The sequence below is a fragment of the Strongylocentrotus purpuratus genome, unplaced genomic scaffold (genome assembly GCF_000002235.5).
Source record: "Strongylocentrotus purpuratus isolate Spur 01 unplaced genomic scaffold, Spur_5.0 spur5_scaffold_4, whole genome shotgun sequence".
NCBI classification, from domain to species: domain Eukaryota; kingdom Metazoa; phylum Echinodermata; class Echinoidea; order Camarodonta; family Strongylocentrotidae; genus Strongylocentrotus; species Strongylocentrotus purpuratus.
Genome location: NW_022145610.1, coordinates 9,969,000 through 9,977,843, shown reverse-complemented (window position 1 = coordinate 9,977,843; position 8,844 = coordinate 9,969,000).

Sequence of the window (8,844 nt, the reverse complement as noted above, 5' to 3'; positions counted from 1 at the left end):
ACATATACAGTTGTTAAACCTGTTTATAAAGGCCACCCAAGGGCATTGGGAAAACTGGCTACTGTAGACAGGTGACCTTTATGGAGAGGTGGTCGCTAAGACAGGTTTGACTGCACTTCACATAAACCCAATCAAATTATTTTGCTGTAACAAAGTATTACTTTTGAAGTCCCTTTGAATTATAACTTTATTTTTATTGGTGCAATTTTAGATGGAAAGAATCAGAAGCATCATAAAGGAAATGGACATTTAGATGAAGACTTCTCAGTGGATGGTAAGTGATAACTTCACAAAAATTAACAAACATTCACATTATTTATTTAAATTCAACAATAACTGATAGGATGGCTGTCAGGGAGATTACATGACATTCAATGATAACAAAATAGATTTTTTTTCTTTTAATAAATGTTTAAGATATTGTATTTTTATCACATCGCTTGGGATCATTGAATGGAATACATATTTTATGTTCCATTCTCCTCAGATTGCTTTAACAAATTTCTGTAATATATTATGGACAATAAAATCTTGAATCTTGAACTTGAATCTTAACACATCCCAGGTCGTAGAATTCTTTTTGTATTTGGGGCATACAGGTAATTGCTTTATATTACATAGCAGAAAAAAATTGTTCTCTTCAATTCTATTCTGTTACAGTATAGAAGGTGGTACGTGTTGATATTTAATGAAAATATAACTATTGCATTTAACACTAGTCAAAGGATCCATTTTTTTCCTCTCGTCAAGCAATATTTGTACCTTGAGTTTTATTTGACATATATGTTTAATGATGCTCTGGGCCCCTCTCGAAAAGAGTTGCGATTGATCCAAATCAATTGCAAGTCCTGTAATTAAATCACAATTTTGCAGCCTCCTATCTCTTATGTTTATAGATGCGATTGATATCAATTCCAAATAAGTTGCGGTTAATCGTAGCTGTTTATAAGCTGGGGCACTGCTGTAGAATGTTGACAATTTGAAAGAAAAAGTGATTTCATCCCTACCATTTACGAAATGATATCCAGTGATAGAACTACATTTATAATCACAATTATTTTGTTGCTTTTAGGTATTGAACATCTCTTCAGCAATGGCGACAGCAGGGTAAAGAAATCCTCGTCAATTCATTCAGATCTATCCGAGGGCGGTTCCAAGAAGGAGAGTTATGCTGTCTCCATGGCAACGACCTATGAAGCTGTGAGGTCCGGGGTCAAGGAGGCGGCTGTCGTCGGGGGAACCATCGAGATGATGCTCAGGGATAAGCTATCCAGGCTTGCTCAGGTATGGCAGATCAGTAGCGTCTTTGAAACTAATTTCTTATTTGAATGAGTCCCAAAATTTGCAATATCCATACCCCAGGGTTGTTCGTATTCTGACAATTGTTTCAAATTTACTTGAGTAAAATTATTCCATCATCATTAACATTTTTGTGGTAATTTTATGTTTATTGGTGTTTGCACAGATATCCTCATCATGAGAACCACTTATACACAGTCATGAAAAATTTGCGCACTTCACTTTTATATCTTTGTTATAATGGTCACTGCATCGATCTGCCACACCAGTTTATTTTCCCACAATATGAAGTGGCCGATAGATGACTGTTCGTAATGAAATAGACATTCATTTTTTGTTTGTCTTTACCTCCCTCCCCCTCCCAGGTGGTAGAGGAGAGTAGCCCTCATTCCCGAGGGGATCTTGCAGAGGTAGAGAGTGGAGACCACACCCTTCTCACGACCCTCTCCCGCGACGTCAAGCGACTGGTGAAGCTCTTGGACACCAGCAGGCGTCACCTGGTGAACTTCTGGATGACTGATCGTCTGGTGCAGCAGCACTCACAGAGTGATGAGGTCAAGGTAGGGATCAAAGGAGATTCGTGGAATTTGGGGTTGAATTTGATTGGGATATGATTTGATTTGATATGTTTGATGGAAAGTTGTGCTCTTATTCATGTTACCTCTTATTCATGTTACCTCTTAGTGATAAAGATTGGGATGATATTGATGCATATAATGATGATGATGAGATGATGATGATGGTGATGGTAATAGTGGTGATGGTATGGATAATTATGATTGAAATGGTTGTAAAGATACTGATGCGGATGATGCTGATGATGATAATGATGATGATTGTGATGATGACAGTGATGATGATGATAATGGTAGAGAGATGTTGGTCATGATTATGGTCTTAAAATTGATGATAGTAATGGTAATTTTTTATGTTTGTGATGATTAGGTTGATGAAATGATGTGGACAAATTTTCTGTTTGCAGTCTCTAACTGCATTTTTACCTTTGCATTACTTTTGTTGACATTTAATTTCCTCTTGTGAAGCATTGTTTTTCAACTATAGATATCTTTTGTATCTCATCTTCCCCCTCTCTCTCTCTCTCTCTTTACTTCCCTATCATTTGCTCTTCTTGCTTTTGGAAGCTTGTGACACATTTTTCTTGTTTCTATTTTTGCAGGAGCTGAGAAAACGTCTTGGAGCCCAAGACAGATTGATGAAGGAAGCCCGGGATCGCCTAGCAGCCACAAACCGAGAGAAGGAGACCATGGAAGATGCTATCATCAGGCAGTGTGAGTATAGGACTGACATTAAAATGTTTCAACAACAAAAAATAGATTAAGGTAATCTTGATTTGTTTATGAAGCAGGCTATGGTTTGTGTGTAACACCAAAATATAAACGAACTACAACTAATACTTCAGTAATAAGTAAAGGACTGATATTAAACTTTAAAAATAGAAATGGATTAAAGTAATTATGATTTGTTTATGAAGCAGATACGGGGTCGTATATACCAGCAAAATTTAAACAAACTTCATTCCCTTATCTGTTTTACTTAGTACTAAATTCTTGCATATGTTGTTATCAAAATTGTCTGGAACATTTCATGTATATGTTGTCCCAGTAATAGAAAGTAATAGAAAAAATAATAGAAAATATATAACATAAATATACATCAAAAAGTCAAAAGATATGTGATTTATTAACAAAAGTCAACATGAATTTTTAATTTAGTCACCCTTTAAACCAAGCACTGAATGAAAGGAAAATTTGTCCACTCAATATCTCTTTAATCAGCTCATGGCAATATATGTCAACTATGATGTTCGTATGTTACAGAACATCCAGCTGTTATCTTTACATTCACTTCTTTTTACCTTTTTTCTTATCCACTTTAGTGTGCAAAACTCACAATGTCATCAAAAAAGCAAAAGGCAACCTACAGGCATCAGAAGCATAAGGACGTAACTACCACCTGAACCAACTCTGGAAGCATAAGGTCATATCAACCACCTGGAGCAACTGTAGAGGAATAAGGACGTAGCAAGCACATAAACACGATCAGAGGTGACGCAACCTTCAGGCAGCGGCAGCATAAGGACATAACGACCACCTAAACCAACATTAAAGGCATAAGGTCATATTGCAGTCACATGGAAAAGCTGTACAGGAATAAGGGCGTAGCAAGCAAATAAACACGATCAGAGGCATAATGACGTAACAACCACTTAAACCAACATTAGAAGCATAAGGTGATAGCAACCACCTGGAGAAACTGTAGAGGGATAAGGGTGTAGCAAGCACATAAATACGCTCAGAGGCATAAGGACACAAGTAGAACAAAGGAGATAGAAACGTATATGACACGATTTTGACGAGCTGTCTTTCTCTTTTTTACAACCCAGTTTCACAAATTGCAAGGACTCTATTTTAACATTTTCTTTATATTTTTGTACACTTGCACTCTCAAACAGGAAATGAAATAACCTCTGTGTAATGAATTATCAAATGAAATTTACAAAATTATAAAGCATTCCAGTTTATGTAAACTGTCAACTGTTTTTAATGTGGTCAAGTCTCTTTTTGCGATATAGTGAGTGAACTCCTTTTTTGCCAGGGAATACATGTTTGGGTTATTTTTGCCTCCGTTTTAAAGAAATATTTAAAGCAAACTAAAATGTTCATAGTATATATAACGCTTAAGCAGGAATGATTTGTGCATTGATCAGGATAGAGGGTTAACAGGATAAGGAAAGTGTACAGGATTGAAATATCAATCCACATAGCAAGAGCTAGAAAAGATTTTGTAGCTAGGAACCCAAGAAGTTTTAACATTATTTTGGTATTGATGACCTCAATCTCTCTTATTGCTGCTTTTATTTTTCTAAAAGATGATTTTCTTTGAAACTTAAGCTCTTCATTACCATGTTATAAGAACTTGTTGTACACAGAATATAATATTGAGGGTTAGGCTATATAGATGGAGTTGAGTTTTAATAAAAGTTACAAGGTATTATTTCTGAAGGCCAAGTATTCAAGAAATGGAAATATTAATGAAAACGTTATATTTTGCTTACTTTTATAAAATAATAAGCAGAATTATTACTTTCTAACAAATGTAATATATGTTTTTATCTAACGCTGACTTCAACATTTGTACATGCATTAGTGCAACAACCGTATCGCTAGAAGTGTCTTTAGATGCATTTAGGGCTGGAAGTTTGAAACCAAGAAACATCTCGTCGGAATTGATTGATAATTTTATATCCATCAGTTGTGAAGCTGGTTAAGACCCGAGTCACCACACACCATCGCGACCGACACCAGACTAAACAAAAATTAACATTTCTCACTATGTGCAAGAATAGGTTGGTGTGGGGTCGGTTTGGCAGTGTGACTCGTATATAAGATAAAGTATGTATTATAGATTTAAAAGAAACTTTGGTTTCCTCTTGGGTGTATGGCAATATGTGTTTTTCGTGCAAGCAAATCTTCAGCTAGCAAAAAGAGCCCACACCTATGGCAGAGAAATTATAAAGAGACCAATCTGTGTACAAAAATGACAAAGATATGGACATGTAAATATTGCATTTGGTTCATAATAACTAATTTTGTATAGAACAGGATAATAATACATGTATGTACAAATCACAGTATTAATGTATTAGACATGAAACGTAGTGCCCGTATTGATTCTTTTAAATGTAAAAGGGAAATTGTTGCAATATTTCATGTACAGAGTTAATTTGTAAAATGTAAATAAGAATTCAGGATCTTAATAAATGTCCGTCTTTGTATCATAAAGGAATTCTTCACAGTTCACACTAATAGGAGGTGGTGGAAACATGCCATGATAATGCCTTTACTTTCCTAAATAAATTGGTGCATTTTTATGACTTTTTTCAAGCTTCAACAGTATGCAGTGATTATATTGAACAAAACGCTAGTTTGACTGCACATGAACAAACTTGTGGGTGCCTAAATTTCTTGCGCAAGAGGACAATTTTTTTAAACTGTTTTTATTAATCTTTCTTCATATTCCATTCCAGGATATTAACTTTTTAAGTATGTCATCGTCACAATCAATTTTAGAGATTTTATGTTTTTCTTAGGACTTGCTAGATTTGATACTGTAGAAAGTTAAACTTGTGTATTTTGTGTGCTAGAGTGTAATGTAGATAATGATATAATTCTAAAGTAGTGCCAAATGAATCAATTGAAATAGGTTTTTAGACCGTTTTAAAGATGATCTTGTACATTTGTTTTATTTGCAGATTACATTATTGCGTTTTAGTGGATGTGTAATACTTGTATATTTGAATCTATGTATAGTGAGATTGTATTGTGCATAGGCAAGTTGGAGATGATCGCAAAACTGCAGTAAAATGCTGTGAACAAAAAATAACCTCAGTGTCGACTGCTTTATTGAAACTGTTGTCTCTCCATTAGATATATTGATGTGTGAAGGTATTTTTTGGTGTGAAGGGGAATGCCTAATTCTAACTGCTGGATCTGAGCAATAATGAGAGATAAAAGAAAGGAAGAAAAAAAAAAACTTCAACAGAGAGTGAGGAGGAGATGTACATGGAGTGAGAGACAGAGAGAGAGATATACATGGAGTGAGAAAGAGAGAGAGAGATTTACATGGAGTGAGAGAGAGAGAGAGAGAGAGAGATTTACGTAAAGTGAGAGAGAAATAGAGAGATTTACATGGAGTGAGAGAGAAAGAGAGATTTACGTAAAGTGAGAGAGAAATAGAGAGATTTACATGGAGTGAGAGAGAAATAGAGAGATTTACATGGAGTGAGAGAGAAATAGAGAGATTTACATGGAGTGAGAGAGAGAGAGAGATTTACGTAAAGTGAGAGAGAAATAGAGAGATTTACATGGAGTGAGAAAGAGAGAGATTTACGTAAAGTGAGAGAGAAATAGAGAGATTTACATGGAGTGAGAGAGAGAGGGAGAGAGATTTACGTAAAGTGAGAGAGAAATAGAGAGATTTACATGGAGTGAGAGAGAGAGAGAGAGAGAGAGAGATTTACGTAAAGTGAGAGAGGAAGAGAAAGATTTACATGGAGTAAGAGAGAGAGAGAGAGAGAGATTTACATAGAGTGAGAGAGGAAGAGAAAGATTACATGAGGAGAGAGAGAGAGAGAGAAAGAGAGATTTATATAAAGCGAGAGAGAGAAAGAAATAGAAATAGAGTTTTACACAAAGCGGGAGATAGAAATAGAGAGATTTACATGGAGTGAGAGACAGAAATAGAAAGATTTACATAGAGTGAGAGAGAAAGAGAGATTTATATAAAGTGAGAGAGAGAAAGAAATAGAAATAGAGTTTTATACAAAGTGGGAGATAAAAAATAGAGATATTTACATGGAGTGAGAGAGAGAGAAAGAGGGAGGAGAGAAGGTTGTCTCCCCACTAGGTACATTGATACATGATGGATTGAAAATGCTTATTACTAGAGATAGTTTTGTGAAGGGGGAATACCTTTACTCTAAACAGAACTAAGCAATAATGAAAGATAAAAGAAAGAAAGAAAAACCTTCAAGAGAGAGTGAGAGAGAAAGAGGGAGGGAGGGAGGAAAGAGGATTGGTGAGATAGATTGGAGAGATCCTGTAATGTGTTTTTTTTAACATCCAATATCATGCTTATGAAATCTGTTCATCCATTTATTATCCAACAATTATTCCATCAATCTATCCATCGGTGTGTTCTTCCATCTAGATGTATATGTGAATCTTCAATATCTATTAGACCCTCCGCCAGTCCATCCTTCCACATCAACAGATCTATCTTTTTATTGCTCTTATCATTTTCACCATCCACCAATTTACTATCATTCAATCCATGCCTTAGTCTATTCTTCAATCTACATACAAGTTCACCAATCTACTAGTCCATATATCAATCCATCCAACATTTGTATCAATCACCTCTTCTACTCCTCCCTTCATTCATTAATCTATCTATTCAATCAGTCAATCCATCTATATTTATACATCAGTTTATCCATCCCACCAACACTATGAACATGACAGACAAAGAAAGCGGACAAAATATACAGTTCCTCAGGTAGACAAAGGAACATCCCTTCACTGCTATTATGTAAAAAGGTGAATATGCGTGTGACACCTGTTCTACAAATTTTTACATAATAGCAGTGAAGGGATGTTCCTTTGTCTACCTGAGGAACTGTATATTTTGTCCGCTTTCTTTGTCAGTCATATTCATAGTGCAAGCTACCATTATTCAATGCCTTCATCCCTCAATCCATTATTTAGTCTATTCATCAATCAATCTATTCTTCAATCTACATGTCAGTTCATCCACTCGTCAACCTATCAGCCCATCAATCAATCCACCAGTCATATTAATCAACTCTTCTAATCATCACTCGATTCATTCATCCATCCATTTACAGTCTATCCATCCACTAATCCACTGCTCAATCCATTTATTAGTCAATTCATCTACTGATCTACTCTTCAATTTACCCTTCAGTCTACATGTCAGTTCATCCACTCATCAATAATAATAATAATAATAATAGCTCACATTTAAAATGCGCCTAATACTTTGCTTCTAGGCGCGGAACATCTTTTTATTCATCCATCCCACAATCATATCAATCATCCCTACTATACTACTCATCATCTCATCCATCAATTCATTATCAATTGTTTTATCAGTCTCTCCACCTATCACTCTATCTACATCTCAATCCATGTTTGTCCATCTGTTTATAAATTTACCCATCTATCAATCAATACATTTTTGTTCATCTATTAAAGTCAATGACATCACATACCAATGTAACCAGCAACAAACATTAGTTTCAATCATGGGATGCAGCCTGGGTACCTTTCTATTCAAATAAATACATGTAACATCAATATCTTTTCCAATATAAATTTATAGCATTTTTTTAAAAGCAAAAAGTAACATCTGATTCTATTCATAACACTGATTACATTGTTGCAAAAGATCATTGTATCATATTCAACAGTCAGCATCTAGGGAATCAATATAATGTCCTCGAGTTGTGATCAACATGCAAATGAAACATAATGACAAGAAATTATTATGTAAGGTTAGATTTATCAAGCATTCAAAAATTCCTCAGTTCTCTACAAACTAACTTTTAAAGTGATTAGGTATCTTTGTCTCAGATTCTGAAACAAAATCCTGGATTAATCTCATGCTGCAATGATAATAATTAATAAAACTTTAGGTCAGTCAGGAACCCCTTGACTTTTACAAGCCTGTCTGACTATCAAGATATTTATGATAGGAAATCAAAGTTTTATTTTTCATTTTAACAGGTTTTCTAACACTACAGTCTACTGGGGGAAATGAGTACCGGTATGGTAAAACCGGTCACTCAAAGATTTTTACTTTTTTGAGGCACTTCATGATCATTTTGAAGCGCAATTTTTTTAGGGCTTCAATATTACACCATATCACATACACTGATAACACGTAGGGCCATGCATCTCAGATTTAACATGGTTTAACGATGCCTTTAAGTACACGTATTAC